This window comes from Pan paniscus, chromosome 1 (assembly GCF_029289425.2).
Source record: "Pan paniscus chromosome 1, NHGRI_mPanPan1-v2.0_pri, whole genome shotgun sequence".
NCBI lineage: Eukaryota > Metazoa > Chordata > Mammalia > Primates > Hominidae > Pan > Pan paniscus.
Genome location: NC_073249.2, coordinates 198,459,327 through 198,479,962, shown reverse-complemented (window position 1 = coordinate 198,479,962; position 20,636 = coordinate 198,459,327). Strand labels below are relative to the sequence as shown.

General features: G+C 45.5%; 1 protein-coding gene across 5 annotated transcripts in view; it reads left to right on the top strand.

The window, feature by feature from the left end:
• Positions 1-497: 497 nt before the first annotated feature.
• PHACTR4 (phosphatase and actin regulator 4) overlaps positions 498-20,636 on the top strand; it is a 133,830-nt gene continuing 113,691 nt past the window's right edge. For 2 of the 5 annotated variants that reach the window (XM_034959474.4, XM_055096022.2), the window contains exon 1: positions 501-844. The gene's annotated coding sequence lies outside the window, so the exon portion shown is untranslated. Of the gene's footprint in view, positions 845-20,636 lie in introns of all 5 variants that reach the window. The other 3 variants (XM_034959466.4, XM_063593584.1, XM_034959483.4) reach the window with 3 other exon arrangements.

Genomic DNA, 20,636 nt, shown 5'->3' with positions numbered 1-20,636 from the left:
GGAATGTCCTCTAGATGTGCCGTAGCTTCAAGTTTTACATGTAGGTCTAATTTAGGTTGTGTGATACAATGGGTTTGCATTTAGAAGGGTCCTCTGGCAGCAGCAAGGAAGGTTTTCGGAGGGTGATAGCCTAGGGCCTGAAACTACTGAGACTTGGAGAGAAGTGATGGTGGCTTTCACTAGGTGATAGTAGTGAAGGATATCGAAATGAATTAAAATACTGGGGATGTAGAATGACTGGACTTAATGGCTTGAGGGAAGTGTCCAGAATGATTCCTGGGTTTCTTACGCACAACACTGAGGGTAGATAACTTGCTTGTACGTTTTTTGCACTTCAAATTGGTCCTCAATAAATAGTTTTTCCTTTGGGGAGGTTATGATTGAAATTTGGCCAGTCAGGGATACAGTTTTCTCAAACAACACTCTTGTATCAGTTCCCTTTTTGGGTACTGCCTGGAGCCCAGTATTGAACCCTGTCCTCCCAAGCCCAAAGACCTTTGCCTCCCATAGTACCAGGAAAGGTGCCCAAGTTCTTTTACACACAAGGTGCGCACAGCGGCCAGCGCATGCCCAGAGAGGTCGTAAGGAGGACGACCGCCCGGAGAGAAAGGACGCATGCTTCCCGCCATTTTGTTCAGCTTGCCGTGCAACCGGCCCCTGCTTGGGACTACAAGTCCCGTAAGCCTCCGCGGCGGCACGTCCTACCCTACACTGTCCAGCCCGCTCCCTTTTTCCCCCTCCCCGGGGGCCAAGGGCTCCGGCTGCTGCCTGGCGGCCAACGGGCCAGGTAGGATTTCCGGGAGAGGCTGCTGTGGAGGCTGAGGAGGCGGCGGCGGAGATCTGGGTAAGTTCAGCGAGCAAGGGAAAGTGAGCAGGACGCGCTCAGTATCAGGCTGCGGGCTCCTCTCAGGCTGCGGCCCCTTTCTTGGCTCTGCGAGAGGGTCCCGGTCCGGGCAGAAGGTAACGGCCCGGGTCGCCGTCGCTTCGGGCCAGGGCGGGGCGGGGCCGCCGCCTCCCTCCTCGGCCCTCCCACAACGGTCCAACTCGGGCTTCTCCGCCTGAGGCAGGGCCCGCGCAGGCTCGCCCTCTCCGCCCCCCGAGACTTGGCTGGGCCCTTTTGTCTGGGCTGCGTTGCTCCCCCTTTGTGCCCGTGCATGGAGTCTCCGCCACGGGGGAGCCTGTTCCGCCGGTCCCCAACAGGGACTGCTCCCTGGGGATCCGGTTACAGTAACCGGATCGGGTCAAAGTACATTTTTCAAAACCGTCCTGCCTCAGACCTCTGCACCCCTGCTGGGCAGAACGGGGGCTTCGGAGCCAGGCGGAGTTTCTGTAAAAACCTGGAGGTTATTATTTAACTTTTAAACATCAGCCTGGGCGGCTTCAGGGCACGAAACTCCAGACGTTTTTCTTGGTGGAGAGATGAGATTAAGGAAAAGAAGCGACCCCTCTCTCCCACCCTCTACACCCCGGCTCCGGGAAACTGGGAAGGCATCGAATTTGCTGCGATGTCTGTGCAGCTCACATCTGTGATCGGTGGACCAAAGAACCAGTGGTGAATGGTAGAATGGCAGTTCACGCACCTCCCAAATCTCGGAGGAGAGTGACTTACAGGGCATCACTGATTGCTTGCAAAAAAAAAAAAAAAAAAAAAAAAAAACCTCCAGTGCTTCATTCGGACACTCAGCTCCTCGCTCCTTCCAACCTCTTCCTTTTCTTGTTCTTTTTAAAACAAACAGTGGAAGGAAAAAGTCCTTCAGTGGAAGAATTTGCTTTATAGAGGAACCAGAAACCCAGTGGCTTCTAGAAGTCACTTACTTTTTCGCCAAATTAAAGAAATGAATTTCGGGCGTGGTGGCGCGCGTCTGTAATGCCAACTATTCTGGAGGCTGAGGCAGGAGAATCGCTTGAGGCCAGAAGTTCGCGACCAGCCTGGGCAACACAGCAAGACCCCATCTTAAAAAAAAAAAGGAATGAAGCCAGTTTAGAAATGAAGCCAGTTTAGGGGATGAGGTGTGGTAGATTCTTACCGGAAACCGCGGAACTGCGTGGATTGTGGATTCGATCAAATTTGACTAGATAATGGTAACTGTGTATGTCCTCCTGTTGGAAGACTGCATTGCTAGAATCAGCTTAAGGTAAAATTTGTTTGTTTGTTTCATTTGAGACAAGAGTCTAGCTTGGTTGCTGAAGCTTGAGTACAGTGGAGAGCTCCTAGTTCACTGTAACCTCGAACTTCTTGGCTTAAGCCATCCTCCCACCAGAGGCTCCCAGATGCATGGGACTAGAGGCATGAGCCACTGTGCCCGACTATTTAATTTAATTTAATTTAATTTATTTATATTTATTTATTTATTTTGAGACAATCTCACTTTGTTACCCAGGCTGGAATGCAATGGCACGATCTTGGCTCACTGCAACCTCCACTTCCGAGGTTGAAGCGATTCTCCTGCCTCAGCCTCCTGAGTAGCTGGGATTACAGGTGTGTGCCACCATGCCCAGCTAGTTTTTGTATTTTTGGTAGAAACAAGGTTTCACCATGTTAGCCAGGCTGGCCTTGAACTCCTAACCTCAGGTGATCCACCCGCCTCAGTCTCCCAAAGTGCTGGGATTATAAGCGTGAGCCACCGTGCCTGGCCAATTTTTATGTATTTATTTTTTGAAATAGGGTCTCGCTGGGTTTCCCAGGCTGGAGTGCAGTGAGTTAAGCACTGCTCACTGCAGCCTGGGCCTCCTCCTGGGCTCAAGCCTCTGCCTCCAGAGTAGCTGGGACAACAGACACAGGCCACCAGCCCAGCTAATTAAAAAAAATTTTTTTAAAATTTTTGTATTGATTGGGGTCCCACTCTGTTGCCCAGGCTGGTCTTGGACTCCTGGGCTCAAGTGATCCTCCCTCCCAAAGTGCTGGTATTAAACCTTAAGATACAGAATACTATATTTGTTTTTTGAGATGGAGTCTTGCTCTGTTGCTCAGGCTGTGCGGTGGCGTGATCTTGGCTCACTGCAACCTCTTCCTCCTGGTTTCAAGCAATTCTCCTGCCTCAGCCTCCCGAGTAGCTGGAATTACAGGCATGTGCCACCACTCCTGGCTAATTTTTTTTTTTTTTTTTAGTAGAGATGGTGTTTCACCGTGTTGGCCAAGCTGGTCTGGAACTCCTGACCTCAAGTGATTTACCTGCCTCCGCCTCCCAAATTGCTGGGATTACAGGTGTGAGCCACCAGGCCTGGCCAATAAAAAATTCTAAAGAAGGTCATTGCAAATAACCCTTTTGAAAAATAGATTAATTCGTGTTTCAAGTCTCTGGGATGAGGACAGCCAGGAGGACCCCTTTACATGAATCAGGGAAGGTTACTGAAGTTAGATAGGTTAATTCCTGCCCTAGCCGAGTAGGCAAAATAAAGCCCTTCACCCTGTATTACTTTGTTTGATATCTCATAATGGAAATGACTTACTCTTGAGAATCCTAGATTGTATTAGTAATACTGTATAGGGATGGTAGATCCTTAATGCAGTTCTTCAATTTTTAATCCAGCAGTGAGTGAGGGTCTTTTGTGTTTTCCTGGCTATAGTTTGAAGAAGCAACCACAGAATTGCTCTAGTTTTAATAATAAACTGGTTGGGCGCGGTGGCTCACACCTGTAATCCCAGCACTTTGGGAGGCTGAGGCAGGCAGATCACCTAAGGTCAGGAGTTCAAGATCAGCCTGGCCAACATGGTAAAACCCCATCTCTACTAAAAATATAAAAATTAGCCAGGTGTGGTGGTGGGCATCTGTAATCCCAGCTACTTGGGAGGCTGAGGCAGGAGAATCACTTGAACCTGGGAGGCAGAGGTTACAGCAAGCTGAGATCGCACCACTGCACTCCAGCCTGGGCGACAGAAGGAGACTCAGTCTCAAAAAAAAAAAAAAAACAGAAATAATAAACTAAGAAACAGCAGTTACTATTGACTATTGCTTAATTGTACAAACATGACAATTTTCTCAATAGTATTTATTTTTATGATTTTTTTTTTTTTTTTTTTTTTGAGGCAAGGTCTTGTTCTGTCCCCCAGGTGGAGTAAAATGCTATGATCATGGCCCACTGTAGCCTCAACCTCCTGGGCTCAAATGATCCTCCCACTTCAGCCTTCTGAGTAGCTGGGACTACAGGTGCACACTACCACACTTGGCTAATTTTTTAATTTTTTTGTGGACACGAGGTCTCCCTGTGTTGCCCAGGATGGTCTTGAACTCCTGGACTCAAGCAGTCCTCCTACCTTAGCCTCCGAGAGTGCTGGGATTATAGGCGTGAGCCACTGTGTCTAGCTATATATTTATTCATTTATTTTGTTTGTTTTAAACATAATTTTTTTTTTTTGAGACGGAGTTTCACTCTTTTTGCCCAGGCTGAAGTGCAATGGCACGATCTTGGCTCACTGCAACCTCTGCCTCCCGGGTTTAAGTGATTCTGCTGCCTCAGCCTCCTGAGTAGCTGGGATTACAGGCACGTGCCAACATGCCTGGCTAATTTTGTATTTTTAGTAGAGACGGGAATTCACCATGTTGGCCAGGCTGGTCTTGAACTCCTGACCTCAGATGATCCGCCCACCTCAGCCTCCCAAAGTTCTGGGATTACAGGTGTCAGCCATCACGCCTGGCCCATAATTTTATAATTTTTATAGAGACGGGTCTCGCCATGTTGCCCAGCCTGGTCTCAAATTCCTTGGCTCAGGCGATCCTCTCACCTCAGCCTCCCAAAGTGCTGGGATTACAGACATGAGTCACCATGCCCGGCCTCCCAGTACCATTTTTTAAACAAATTAATACACATTGTGTCATTTAATCCTCACTACAGTTCTGTGAGATGGTTGTTACTCTCATTTTACAGCTGCTAAAGCCTAGCCTCTAAAATGTTGAAGTGACTTGCCCAAGGTTATAGTTAACCCAGGTAGGAAATATCAGAGTAAACCATACTTCAAATCTAGTCCTCTTTCAGTTACCTCACACTTATTACAGCTACTAATCTTACCAGCACCAACAGCTTTAATTTGCTAAAATCTAAATATTGGAGAAAATGGAAAATATTTTCCAATTAAGGCAAATTGATTTACAAGGAACTGGAATTTCTGGAACCATAAACAATGAGTCTTTCTCTTAAATTATATTGAACATTGGTCCCATTACTTTGTCTTCTCATATGCTGTGATTACCTTGTGCCTAGGCAGAATGGCAGTTTTATGCAACGCTCAAAAAGTGGTGAGTTACTCAGTTTTGGTTTCCCCTAATCTTTGCTATAAGGTTTATTAAATATGTTGGAGAACATAAATACAATAGCTTTGGCTGCTGAAACTAACATTGAAGACAGAACCGAAATTAAGATACTGTACTTTTTTAGTCAGACCATCGGGACTCAAGAGAATGCTTTCTCTAGTTTCTGCTTTTAATAAAAACTTTTAATCAGTTTCAAACCTGCAGTTAAGTCTTGGATTTATGTTAGTACATGCCATGAATGTGACATCAGAAACAGAAACCTATTTCACCTCCCTTACTTATTAGGTAAAATGCATAACATGCCAATGGAATTGAGTCAATACCATTATGTAGTCTAGCCTTTCTAACTGGTAGTAGCCTGTTTGAAATCTTTTATTATTGCATTATAATGGGAAATAACTTTTTTTCCTTGTGCTTTTGCTGTTGGTTTACTTCATTTCCAAAACCATCTGTTCATTCAGTCAACAAATACGGAAAGTCTGTTATATTCTAGGCACTGTTGTAGACATTGAGGACAAAACAGTGAAAACAAGTATTTTCCCTCTTGGGGTTTACCTACTGATTAGGGTTGGCTGGGAAGAGGAAGGAGTCTGACAGTAAATAAGCACTAAATAAATAAAATTCCCTCATATAACTGCAACCTTGAGCAACTCAACCTCTTTGAGCTTTAGTTTTCTTGTCTTTAACATGGATGTAATTGATTCTTGCTCTTCCTATCTGTGGATTGTTTCTAAGAGGGAGTAGAATAAGTATTTGGATACATTATTCACTTCAAATTCCTGTAGCAAGTTATTTTTACTACTATTAGAAGAAGAGGCCCAGCACGGTGGCTCACGCCTGTAATCCCAGCACTCTGGGAGGCCAAGGCAAGCAGATCACTTGAGGCCAGGAGTTCGAGACGAGCCTGGCCAACATGGCGAAACCCCATCTCTACTAAAAATAAAACAATTAGCTGGGGGTGGTGGCCCATGCCTGTAGTCTCAGTTACTTGGGAGGCTGAGGCATGAGACTTGCTTGATCCCAGGAGGCAGAGGTTGCAGTGAGCAGAGATTGTGCCACTGCACTTCAGCCGGGGTGACAGAGCAAGATTCCATCCTCCCACCACCCCTGCCCGCCCCCACCCACCCCCCCAAAAAAAAACAAAAGAAAAGAAAACAAGGAGCATTGGAAGAAGATTATTTATAAAGAGAGAGGCTAGGCCCGGTGGCTCATGCCTGTAATCCCAGTGCTTCGGGAGGCTAAGGCAGGAGGATCACTTTATGTTTATCCCAGGAGTTTGAGACCAGCCTGGCAACATAGCAAGACTTTGTCTCTACAAAAAAAAAAAAAATTAAAAATCAGCCAGGCATGGTAGTGGACATCTGTAGTCCCAGTTACTCAGGAGGCTGAGATAGGAGGATCACTTGAGCTCCACGGTTTGAGGCTGCAGTGAGCTATGATTGTGCCACCACACTACAGCCTGCGTAACAGAGCTGGAGACCCTGTTTCAAAAAATAAGTAAATAAGTAAAATAGGAAAGAGAGAAGGGAATGGATGGATTCTTTATTCTGAGGGAGCTCTAAAGTCCTGTTGTAAAACTTTCACAATCGGCCAGGCGCGGTGGCTCACGCCTCTAATCCCAGGACTGTGGGAGGCCGAGGTGGGTGGATCACCCGAGGTCCAGAGTTGGAGACCAGCCTGACCAACATGGAGAAACCCTGTCTCTACTAAAAATACAAAATTAGCCAGGCGTGGTGGTACACGCCTGTAATTCCAGATACTTGGGAGGCTGAGGCAGGAGAATGGCTTGAACTCGGGAGGCGGAGGTTGGTGTGAGCTGAGATCACACCATTGCACTCCAGCCTGGGCAACAAGAGCGAAACTCCGTCTCAAAAAAACAAACAAACAAAACTTTCACAGCCATGTCTTCACAGGGGCAACCGTAACCGAATTATGTAGACCTTTTTCTTTTCTCTTCTTTCTTTTTCTTTTTTTTCACTGCTGTGGTCCCAGCTACTCAGGAGGCTGAGGCACAGGAATCACTTGAGCTTAGGAGGTGGAGGTTGCAATGAGCCAAGATTGTGCCACTGGACTCCAGCCTGGGTGACAGAGTGAGACCTTGTCTCAAAAAAAAAAAAAAAAATTGAGACAGAGTCTTACTCTGTCACCTAGGCTGGAGTCCAGTGGCATGATCAGGGCTCACTGCAGCCTTGACCTCTCCCAGGCTCAAGCACTCCTCCCACCTCAACCCCCTGAGTAACTGGGACTACAGGCGTGCACCACCATGCCTGGCTAATTTTTTCTTTTTCTTTTTTCTTTTAGTAGAGACAAGGTCTCATTATGTTGCCCAGACCAGTCTTGAACTCCTGAGCTGAAGCGATCCACCCGCCTTGGCCTCCCAAAGTGCTGGGATTACAGGCGTGAGCCACTGCGCTGGGCCTATGTAGACCTTTTAATTTTTTTTTTTGAGACGGAGTCTTGCTCTGTCGCCCAGGCTGGAGTGCAGTGGCGCAATCTCGGCTCACTGCAAGCTCCACCTCCCGGGTTCACGCCATTTTCCTGCCTCAGCCTCCCAAGTAGCTGGGACTACAGGTGCCCACCACCACACCCGGCTAATTTTTTTGTATTTTTAGTAGAGACGGGGTTTCACTATGTTAGCCAGCATGGTCTCAATCTCCTGACCTCGTGATCCACCCGTCTCGGCCTCTCAAAGTGCGGGGATTACAGGCGTGAGCCAGCGCGCCCGGCCTTAATTTTTTTTTGAAATGGAGTTTTGCCCTTGTCACTCAGGCTGGAGTGACAGTGTGATCTCAGCTTACTGCAACCTCTGCCTCCCGGGTTCATGTGATTCTCCAGCCTCAGCCTCCCAAGTAGCTGGGATTACAGGCGCTCACCACCATGCCCGGCTAAATTTTGTATTTTTAGTAGAGACAGGGTTTCGCCATGTTGGCCAGGCTGGTCCTGAGGTCCCGAACTCCTGAACTCAGGTGATCCACCTACCTTGGCCTCCCAAAGTGGTAGGATTACAGGCCTGAGCCTCCGCACCCAGCCTTTTTTTTTTTTGTAGACGGGAGTCCTGCTCTGTCGCCCAGGCTGGAGTGCAGTGGCGTGAACTCAGCACACTGCAACCTCCGCCTCCTGGGTTCAAGCGATTCTCCTGCCTCAGCCTCCTGAGTAGTTGGGGTTACAGGCGTGCACCACTATGCCCTGCTAATTTTTTTTTTTTTTTAGTAGAGATGGGGTTTCACCATGTTGGCCAGGCTGGTTTTGAACTCCTGACCTCAAGTGATCCGCCTGCCTCAGCCTCCCAAAGTGCCAGGATCACAGGCATGAGCCACCACACCCAGCCGATCAAAGCTTTTTAAAATGATCTGTAGGCCAGGAGTGGTGGCTGCGGCCTGTAATCCTAGGATCATGAGGCCACAAGGTGGAGTTGAAGACTAGCCTGGCCAACATGGCAGAACCCTGTCTCTACAAAAAATAAAAAAAGTTAGCTTGGCATGTGGCACGCTTCTATAGTCCCAGCTACTCTGGAGGCTGAGGGAGGATTGCCTGAGCCTGGAAGGTTGAGGCTGCAGTGAGCCGTAATTGTGCCACTGCACTCTAGCCCAGGTAGACAGAGTGAAAGACCATCTCAAAAAAAAAAAAAAAAATTGCTTACTATCTTGATGGTTGGTGAGAGGGTTTAGAGAAGGTATTTATGTAGTTGTTAAAAATTTTTGGCCAGATGTGGTGGCTCATGCCTGTAATCCCAGCACTTTGGGAGGCTGAGGCGGGCGGATCACGAGGTCAGGAGATCGAGACCATCCTGGCTAACACAGTGAAACCCCGTCTCTACTAAAAGTACAAAAAATTATCCGGGCGTGGTGGTGGGTGCCTGTAGTCCCAGCTACTTGGGAGGCTGAGGCAGGAGAATGGCGTGAACCTGGGAGGCACGGCTTGCAGTGAGCCAAGATTGTGCCACTGCGCTCCAGCCTGGGTGACAGAGCGAGACTCCATCTCATAAAAAAAAAAAAAAAAAAAAAAAAAAATTTGGCCAGGCGCAATGGCTCACACCTGTATTCCCAGCACTTTGGGAGGCTGAGGCGGGTGGATCACCTGAGGTCAGGAGTTCGAGACCAGCCTGGCTAACATGGTGAAACCCCATCTCTACTAAAAAAAAAAAAAAAAAAAATTAGCTGCGTGTGGTGGCAAGTGCCTGTAATCCCAGCTACTCAGGAGGCTGAGGCAGGAGAATCCCTGAACCCGGGAGGCAGAGGCTGCAATGAGCCAAGATCATGCCATTGCACTCCAGCCTGGGTGACAGAGTGAGACTTCATCTCAAAAAAAAAAGAAAAAAGTTTTTTTTTTAACCATTTTTTTGTTTTTCTTTCTTTCTTTCTCCCCCCAGCCCCCCCCCCTTTTTTTTTTAACAACCCAAGGGCACAAGGGGGAAAAAATAGAGGAAGTATTTAGAATGTTTTGTTTTGTTTTGATTTTAAGGATGGGAGAGGTTTGACATGTTTGAAGGGAAAGGGAAAGCAGCCAGCAGAGAGGCAGATATTGGAGATCTGCACAGAGAAAATGTAGATAATGAAGAAGCCTTAGGAGGAAATAGAATGAAAAGCTCATGAAACAGTAAACTTTGAAGAGGAATATGAAGAAATAAAGGATGAGAGAAGATATATTTGGAAGTGGTGGACATGGAAGGTGAAATAAGAGTAGTTGTTACCAGTTGATTACTGTTATTACCCAGGCACTGATCTAGGTTTATTTTTTTTATTTTTATTTATGTATGTATTTATTTTTTTAAGACGGAGTCTTGCTCTGTTGCCCAAGCTGGAGTACAGTGGCACAGTCATGGCTCACTGCAGCCTCAACTCCCCTGCCGGGCTCAAGCAATCTTCCTGTCTCAGCCTGCTGAGTAGCTGGGACTACAGGCATACCGCCATGCCTGGCTAATTTTTGGGTTTTTTGTAGAGATGGGATTTCGCCACATTGCCTAGGCTGGTCTTGAACTCCTAGGCTTAAGCGATCTTCCTGCCTGGGCCTCCCAAAGTGCTTGAATTACACGCATGAGCCACCATGGCCAGCCTATAATTTCTTTCTTTTTTTTTTTTTTTGAAACAGAGTCTCAGTCTGTCACCCAGGCTGGAGTGCAGTGGTGCGACCACAGCTCACTGCAACCTCTACCTCCTCAGGCTCAGGTGGGTGATCCTTCCACCTCAGCCTCCTGGGTAGCTGGGACTATAGGTGCGGGCCACCACGTCAGGCTGATTTTTAAAAATTTTTTGTAGAGATGGGATTTCGCCATGTTGCCTAGGCTGGTCTTGAACTCCTGGTCTCAAGTGATCCATCCACCTTGGCCTGCCAGAGTGCTAGGATTACAGGTGTGAGCCCCTGTGGCTGGCCCTGGCCTATAATTTCTTTTCTTTTTTTTTTTTTGAGACGGGGTCTCGCTCTGTTGCCCAGGCTGGAGTGCAGTGGCACAATCTCGGCTCAGTGCCAGCTCTGCCTCCTGGGTTCACGCCATTCTCCTGCCTCAGCCTCCCGAGTAGCTGGGACTACAGCCGCCCGCCACCACGCCCGACTAATTTTTTGTATTTTTAGTAGAGACGGGGTTTCACCGTGTTAGCCAGGATGATCTCGATCTCCTGACCTCGTGATCCGCCCGCCTCGGCCTCCCAAAGTGCTGGGATTACAGGCGTGAGCCACTGCGCCCAGCCTATAATTTCTTATATTCCATAATTGTAAAATTATTTGTCCATAAGTGGAGTAAATATTATAGTCTCAACTTGTGTTTCTATTATCAACTTTTTTTAAACTTTTGGACAGACTAATTTAGATGTGTGGGATAAAAATGTTATTCTGTGTTTTTTTAAATGTAACTTTTATGTTCAGAGATATATGTGCATGGTTTGGTATACAGGTAAACTTGTATCATGGAGGTTTGTTGTGCAGATTATTTTGTCACCCAGGTATTAAGCCTAGTGCCCATTAGTTATTTTTCCAGATCCTCTCCCTGCTCCCATCCTCTACTCTCCGATAGGCATCAGTGAGTGTTGTTCCCCTCTGTGTCCATGTGTTCTCATCATGCGATATTTGGAACATGTGATATTTGTTTTTCTGTTTCTGCATTAGTTTGCTAAAGATAATGGCCTCCAGCTCCACCCATGTTCCTGCAAAGGACATGATCTTGTTGTTTTTTATGGTGGCATAGTATTGCATGGTGTATACATACCACCTTTTCTTTATCTAGTCTACTTTTGATGGACATTTAGGTTGATTCCGTGTCTTTGCTGTTGTGAATAGTGCTGCAGTGAACATATGTGTGATATGTCTTTATAATAGAATGATTTATATTCCTTTGGGTATATAACCAGTAATGGGATTTCTGGGTTGAATGGTATTTCTAAGTCTTTGAGGAATTGCCACACTGTCTTCCACAATAGTTGAACTAATTTATACTCCCACTGACAATGTATGAGCATTTCTTTTTCTCCACAATCTCGCCAGCATTATTTTTTGACTTTTTTTTTTTTTCCGAGACGGAGTCTTGCTCTGTCACCCAGGCTGGAGTGCAGTGGAGTGATCTCGGCTCACTGCAGCCTCTGCCTCCCGGGTTCAAGCAGTTCTCCTCTCAGCCTTTCCAGTAGCTGGGATTACAGGCCCACACCACCACGCCCGGCTAATTTTTGTATTTTTGTAGGGACAGGGTTTCACCATGTTGGCAGTCTGGTATTGAAATCCTGACCTCGTGATCTGCCCGCCTCAGCCTCCCAAAGTGCTGAGATTAGAGCCGTGAGCCACTGCGCGTGGCCTTTTTTTTTTTTTTTTGAGACGGAGTCTTGCTCTGTCGCCCAGGCTGGAGTGCAGTGGCGCGATCTCAGCTCACTGCAACCTCCGCCTCCCGGGTTCAAGCGATTCTCTTGCCTTAGCCTCCCGAGTAGCTGGGACTACAGGCGCATGCCACCACGCCCGGCTAATTTTTTGTGTTTTTAGTAGAGACGCAGTTAAACCATGTTAGACAGTATGGTCTCGATCTGACCTCGTGATCCGCCCGCCTTAGCCTCCCAAAGTGCTGGGATTGCAGGCATGAGCCACTGCGCCTGGCCTGGCCTATTTTTTTACTTTTTAATACTAGTCATCCTGACTGGTATAAGATGGTATCTCATTGTCATTTCGATTTGCATTTCTCTAATGGTCAGTGATGTTGAGCTTTTTTCATATGATTGTTGGCTGTATGTATGTCTTCTTTTGAAAAATTTCAGTTCATGTCCTTTGCCCACTTTTTTCTTGTTTCTTTTTGAGACAGAGTCTTGCTCTGTTGTCTAGGTTGGAGTGCAATGGCACAATCTTGGCTCGCTGAAACCTCTGCTTCCCAGCTTCAAATGATTCTTGTGCTTCAGCCTCCCGAGTAGCTGGGATGACTGCACCACCACGCCAGGCTAATTTTTGTACTTTTAGTAGAGATGAGGTTTCAACATGTTGGCCAGGCTGGTCTCGAACTCCTGGCCTCAAGTGATCCACCTGCCTTGGCCTCCCAAAGTGTTGGGATTACAGGCGTGAGCCACTGCGCCCAGCCCTTTGCCTACTCTTTAATTGGGTTGTTTAGTTTTCTTCTTACAAATTTGTTTAAGTTCCTTGTAGATGCTGGATATTAGACCTTTGTCAGATGCATAGTTTGCAAAAATTTTCTCCCATTCTGTAGGTTGTCTGTTCACCCTGTTGATAGTTTCCTTTTCTGTGCAGGAGCTCTTTAATTAGACCCCATTTATCAATTTTTGCTTTTGTAGTAATTGCTTTTGGTGTCTCTGTCATGAAATTTTTTTTTTTTTGAGACAGAGTCTCGCTCTGTTGCCCAGGCTGGAGTGCAGTGGCACGATCTTGGCTCACTGCAAGCTCCAGCTCCTGAGTTCACTCCATTCTCCTGCCTCAGCCTCCCGAGTAGCTGGGACTACAGGCGCATGCCACCACGCCTGGCTAATTTTTTGTATGTTTAGTAGAGACAAGGTTTCACCGTGCTAGCCGGGATGGTCTCGATCTCCTGACCTCGTGATCCGCCCGCCTCGGCCTCCCAAAGTGCTGGGACTACAGGCGTGAGCCACCGCGCCCGGCCTGTCATGAAATTTTTGCCCATTTTTATGTCCAGAATGGTATTGCCTAGCTTATCTTCCGGGGTTTTTGTAGTTTCGGATTTTACATTTAAGTCTTTAATCTGTCTTAGGTTAATTTTTGTACATAGAGTAAGGAAGGGATCCATTTTCAATCTTCTGCATACTAGCCAGTTATCCCGGCACTGTTTATTATTATTAATTTATTTATTTTTAGACAGAGTCTCGCTCTGTTGCCCAGGCTGGAGTACAGTGGCACGATCTGGGCTCACTGCAACCTCTGCCTCCTGGGTTCAAGTGATTCTCCTGACTCAGCCTACTGAGTAGCTGGTACTACAGGCCCTGCCACCATGTCTGGCTAATTTTTGTATTTCTAGTAGAGACAGGGTTTCACCATGTTGGTCAGGCTGGTCTCGAACTCCTGACCTCAAGTGATCCACCCACGTTGGCTTACCAAAGTGTTGGGATTACAGGCATGAGCCACCGCGCCTGGCCTCATGCACCATTTATTGAATGGGGAATTCCTCATTGCCTATTTTTGTCTGGTTTATCAAAGATCAGATACTTGTAGGTGTGTGGCCTTTATTTCTGAGTTCTCTATTCTGTTCTATTGGTCTATGTGTCTTTTTTTGTACCAGTACCATGCTGTATTGGTTACTGTAGCCCTGTGGTATAGTTTGATGTTGGATAGCATGATGCCTCCAGCTTTGTTCTTTTTGCTTAGGATTTCCTTGGCTCTTTTGGTTCCATATGAATTTTAAAATAATTTTTTTTCTAGTTTTATGAAGAATGTCAATAGTACTTTAATAGGAATGGCATGGAATCTATACATTTCTTTGAGCAGTGCGGCCCTTTTAACAATATTGATTCTTCCTATCCATAGGCATGGGACGTTTTTCCATTTGTTTGTGTCATCTCTGATTTCTTTGAGCAGTGTTTTGTAGTTCTCTTTGTAGAGATCTTTCACCTCCCTGGTTAGCTATATTCCTAGGTATTTGTGTGTGTGTGTAGCAGTCGTGAAAGGGATTGTGTTCCTGATTTGGCACTCAGCTTGACTGTCGTTGATGTATAGGAATGTTAGTGATTTTTCACGTTGATTTTGTATCCTGAGATTTTGCTGAAGTTGTTTATCAGCTTAAGGAGCTTTTGTGCTGAGACCATGAGGTTTTCTGGATATAGGGTCATGTTGTCTACAGACAAAGATAGTTTGACTTCCTCTCTTCCTATTTAGATGCCCTTAAATACCTACTTCATTGAATTTTTAACATGCAGTGGTATTGAATTTTATCGAAAGCCTTTAATGCATCTGTTGAGATAATCATGTGGTTTTTGTCTTTAGTTCTGTTTATGTGATGAATCATATTTACAAATTTGCATATGTTGAACCAACCTTGCATCCCAGGGCTAAAGCCTACTTGATCGTGGTGGGTAAGCTTTTTGATGTGCTGCAGATTTGATTTGCCAGTATTTTGTTGAGGATTTTTGCATTGATATTCATCAAGAATATTGACCTGAAGTTTTCTTTTTTTTTGTTGTGTCTCTGCCAAGTTTTGGTATCAGGATGATGCTGGCCTCATAGAATGAGTTAGGAAGGAGTCCCTCCTCTTCATTCTTTTGGAATAGTTTCAGCAGGAATGGTACCAGCTCTTCTTGGTACATCTGGTAGAATTCAGCTGTGAATCCATCCGGTCCTGGGCTCTTTTTGGCTGATAGGCTATTTATTACCGACTCAGTTTCAGAGCTCATTATTGGTCTGTTCAGGGATTCAATTTCTTCCTGGTTCAGTCTTGGGAGGGAGTATGTATCTAGGAATTATCCATTTTTTCTAGATTTTCTAGTTTATGTACATAGAGGTGTTCATAATATTATCAGATGGTTATTTGTATTTCTGTGGGGTCAGTGGTAATAGCCCCTTTTCATTTCTGATTATGATTATATTTGAATCTTCTCTCTTTTTGTCTTTATTAGTCTAGCTAGCAGTCTGTTGTATTACTTTTTTCAAAGACCCAACTCCACCAGGCGCAAGGGCTCATGCTTGTAATCCCAGCACTTTGGGAGGCCAAGGTGGATGGATCCCTTGAGGCAAGGAGTTTCAGACCAGCCTGGCCAACATGGCGAAACCCCATCTCTACTAAGAATATGATTAGCCACGCATGGTGGTGCACACCTGTAATCCCAACTACTTGGGAGCCTAAGGCATGAGAATCGCCTCAACCTGGGAGGTGGAGGTTGCAGTTAGCCAAGACTGCACCTCTGTGCTCCAGCCTGGACAACAGAGTGAGACTCTATCTCAAAAAATAATAATAAATAAATAAATAAAATAAAACAAAAAACCCAAATCCCTCCTGGATTTGTTGATCTTCTGAATGAGTTTTCAGTGTCTCAGTCTCCTTCAGTTCGGCTCTGATACTGATTATTTCTTCTCTTTTGCTAGCTTTGGGATTGATTTGCTCTTGGTTATCTAGTTCTTTTAGTTGTAATGTTAGGTTGTTAAATTGAGATCTTTGTAACTTTTTGATATGGGTACTTAGTCCTCTAAATATCCCTCTTAACACTGCCTTAGCTGTGTCCCAGAGATTCTGGTATGATATATCTTTGTTTTCATTAGTTTCAAAGAACTTCTTGATTTCTGCCTTAATTTCATTATTTACTCAAAAGTCATTCAGGGCCAGTAACAGTGGCTTATGCCTGTAATCTCAGCACTTTGGTAGGCCGAGGCAGGTGGATCACCAGAGGTCAGGAGTTTGAGACCAGCCTGGCCATCATGGTGGAACCCCATCTCTACTAAAAATTCAAAAATTAGCCAGGCATGGTGGTGCATGCCTGTAGTCCTGGCTTCTTGAAAGGCTGAGACAGGAGAATTGCTTGAACCTGGAGGCGGAGGTTGCAGTGAGCTGAGATCGTGCCACTGCACTCCAGCCTGGGCGACAGAGCAAGACTCTGTCTCAAAAAAAAAAAAAAAAAAAAAAAAGGTCATTCAGGAGCAGGTTATTCGATTTCCATGTAATTGTATGGTTTTAAGTGAATTTTTTTTTTTTTTTTTTTTTTTTGGAGACGGAGCCTCATTCTGTTGCCCAGGCTGGAGTGTGGTGGTGCGATTCCAACTCACTGCAACCTCCGCTCCTGGGTTCAAGCGATTCTCATGCCTTAGCCTCCCGAGTAGCTGGGATTACAGGTGTGTGCCACCACGCCCAGCTAATTTTGTATTTTTAGTAGAGACAGGGTTTCAGCATGTTAGCCAGGCCGATCTTGAGCTCCTGACCTCAGGTGATCCGCCCTCCTTGGCCTCCCAAAGTGCCGGGATTACAGACGTAAGCCACCACGCCCGGCTGGTTTTAAGTGAATTTCTTAGTCTTAATTTCTAGTTTGATTCCGCTGTGGTCCAAGAGATTGTTTACTATGATTTCAGTTCTTTTGCATTTGCTGAGAAGTGTTTTACTTCCGATTATGCAATCAATTTTAGAGTATATGCCATGTGGCAATGAGAAGAATGTGTATTCTGTTTTTCATTTGTTTGTTTGTTTTTTTGAGACGGAGTCTTGGTGTGTCACCCAGGCTGGAGTGCAGTGGTGCGATCTCGGCTCGTTGCAGCCTCCACCTCCCAGATTCAAACGATTCTCCTGCCTCAGCCTCCCGAGTAGCTGGGACTACAGGCATGTGCCACCAATCTTAGCAAATTTTTGGACTTTTAGTAGAGACAGGGTTTCACCATGTTGGCCAGGCTGGTCTTGAACTCCTGACCTCAGGTGATCTGCCGGCCTCGGCCTCCCAAAGTGCTAGGATTATAGGCATGAGCCACCACGCCTGACCAATTCTGTTGTTTTTGGATGGAGGGTTCTGTAGGTGTCTTATCAGGTCCCTTTCACCCAGTGCTAAGTTTGAATCCTGAATATCTTTGTTAATTTTCTGTCTCAATGATCTAATAATGTCAGTGGGGTGTTAAAGACTCTCACTATTATTTTGTGGGAATCTAAGTCCCTTTGAAGGTCTCTAAGAACTTGCTTTATGAATCTGCGTGCTCCTATGTTGGGTATATATATGTGGCGGTGTGAGCCACCGTGCCCAGCCTTGTGTTTTTTTAAATAATGCTATCCAATTATTTTCAGTAGCAATTGTTTTGTGAGGGCATTTTGAACCTTGTAAGACACCAAATAATGAAGTGTTTTTATTAGTCTTGTGATACTAGTATACACCTAGGTCATTAGATATTTAAAATCTGCACTTTATATAGGACCAACGATATTAAAAAAAATAGTGAAGTATCTTTCTTACACTATTGTTGATGATGTGTATATTTCTTGTTTACCTGAGTATAGGGCTCATAGAGAAATGGTTGTTCTTTGGGAAAGCTTAGGTGAGTTGATTGTTTATTAAGCAAGCTTAAAAATTAGAGCCCTCAGGCTGGGCGCGATGGCTCACGCCTGTAATCCCAGCACTTTGGGAGGCTGAGGCAGGTGGATCACGAGGTCAAGAGATCGAGACAACCCTGGCCAACATGGTGAAACCCTGTCTCTACTAAAAATACAAAAATTAGCTGAGCGTGGTGGCACGCACCTATAGTCCCAGCTACTCGGGAGGCTGAGGTAGGAGAATCACTTGAACCCAGGAGGCGAATCACTTGAACCCAGGAGGCAGAGGTTGCAGTAAGCTGAGATTGTGCCACTGCACTCCAGTGTGGCAACAGAGCGAGAACCCGTCTCAAAAAAAAAAAAAAAAAATTAGAGCCCTCAAACAGTTTTCCCCCTCCTCCAGTGAGTGACAAGTAGAAAGAGGGAGGATTCCAAGAGATAATATATAAAAATAGCCTTACATCTTCTTCCCTTCATTCATGGATTAATCCCTGTTAAAAATGCTGCCAGTAAATAGCAAAGAATAACTGTATAGAACCAATCATGGGATATAAAAGGACTTTCTTCTTCCTTTTACTTGCACATACCCAATTTTGCCTCCTGTCCCTTCCTCTAAATTTGAATTTATTTCAGGGTGAGCATTATGATTCAGGATATCAGTGCACCTTTGCTGTATGTATTAAAGGGTGAAAGGCTGGGCATGGTGGCTCATACCTGTAATCCCAGCACTTTGCGGGGGCTGAGGCTGGAGGATTGCCTGAGGCTAGGAGTTCGAGACCAGCCTAGGCAGCATAGCAAGACACTGTCTCTACAAAAAACAATTTTTTTTTTTTTTTTTTTGAGATAGAGTCTTGTTCTGTCGCCCAGGCTGGGGTGCAATGGCACGATCTTGGCCCACTGCAGCCTCTGCCTCCCAGGTTCCAGCGATTCTCCTGCCTCAGCCTCCTGGGTAACTGGGATTACAGGTGCACGCCACCACGCCTGGCTAATTTTTGTATCTTTAGTAGAGACAGGGTTTCTCCATGTTGGCCAGGCTGGTCTCGAGCTCCTGACCTCAGGTGATCCACTCGCCTCGGCCTCCCAAAGTGCTGGGATTACAGGTGTAAGCCACCATGCCCGGCCTTTGTTTTTTTTAATTATCCAAGTATGGCAATGTGGGCCTGTGGTCTCAGCTACTTGGGAGCCTAAGGCAGGAAGATCACTTGAGCCAGGAGACTGAGGATGCAGTAAGCTGTGATGGTGCCATTGTGCTGCAGCCTGGACGATAGAGTGAGACTCTGTCTCAAAAAAAACACCAAAAAAAGATGTCACATAATCTTAAAATTTGTATGGAACACAAAAAGGCTCTGAATAGTCAAAGCAATTTTGAGCTAAAAGAATAAAGCCAGAGGCATCATACTGTCTTATTTCAAAATATGCTACAAAACAAGTAAAACAGCATGGATCTGCCATAAAAAGAGAGACATAGACAAATTGAATAGGGAATCCAGAAATAAGTCCACGTAGGTATGGTCAATTGATTTTTGACAAAGATGCCAAGAACACACAGTGGGGAAAGGACAATCAGTGTCTTCAGTAAATGATGTTGGGTAAAGTGGATATCCACATGCAGAAGAATGAAATTAGATCCATGTCTCTCACCATCTTAAAAAATCAACTCTGGCTGGGCACGGTGGCTCACGCCTGTAATCCCAGCACTTTGGGAGCCTGAGGCGGGCAGATCACGAGGTCAAGAGATCAAAACCATCCTGGCCAACATGGTGAAACCCCGTCTCTACTAAAAATACAAAAATTAGCTGGGTGTGGTGGTGTGCACCTGTAGTCCCAGCTACTTGGGAGGCTGAGATAGGAGAATCGCTTGAACCCAGGAGGCGGAGGTTGCAGTGAGCTGAGATCGTGCCATTGTACTCCAGCCTGGGCGACAGAGCCAGACTCCATCTCAAAAAAAAAATCAACTCAAAATGGATTTAAAGACTTAAATGTAAGACCTGAAACTGTAAAACTACTAGAAGCAAACACAAGAGAAAGCTTCATGACATTGGTCTGGGCAATGATTTTTTGATTATGACCCCAAAAGCACAGGCAACAAAAAGCAAAAATAGTCAAAGGGGATTACATCAAATTCAAAAGCTTCCGCACAGCAAGGGAAACAACAGAATGAAGAGACAACGTATAGAATGGGAGAAAATATTTGTAAACTATATGTATGATTAGAGGTTAATAGGAAAAGTTATGAGGAACTCAAACAACAGCAAGGAAACAATCCCATTTTAAAACGGGCAAAAGATCTGAATAGACATTTCTCAAAAGAAGACCTATAAATGGCCAACAAGTATATGAAAAAATGTTCAGTATCACTAATCCTCTGGAAAATGCAAATTAAAACCACAATGAGATATTACCTCACACCGTGTTAGAATGGTTTTTATCAGAAAGATGTAAGATTTGTGGGATACCATACTGGTGAAGAAAAAAATGTAAAATTAAAAGAAAAAAACAAAATAACAAGTGTTGGCAAGGATGTGGAGAAAAGGGAACCCTCATGCACTGTTGGTGGAAATGTAAATTTGTATACTACTTTTTTTTTTTTCTTTTTGAGACACAGTCTCGCTCTGTTGCCAGGCTGGAGTGCAGTGACGCAATCTCGGCTCACTGCAACCTCCGCCTCCCAGGTTCAAGCGATTCTCCTGCCTCAGCTTCCCGAGTAGCTGGGACGACGGGCGCGTGTCACCATGCCCAGCTAATTTTTGTATTTTTAGTAGAGATGGGGTTTCACCGTGTTGGCCAAGATGGTCTTGATCTCTTGACCTCGTGATCGCCTGCCTCGGCCCCCCACCAAGTTTTGGGATTACAGGCGTGAGCCACCGCGCCTGGCCTGTACACTACTGTTCTATGGAAAACAGTATGGAGATTCCTCAAAAAATTGAAAATAGGATTATCATACGATTCAGCAATTCCACTACTGG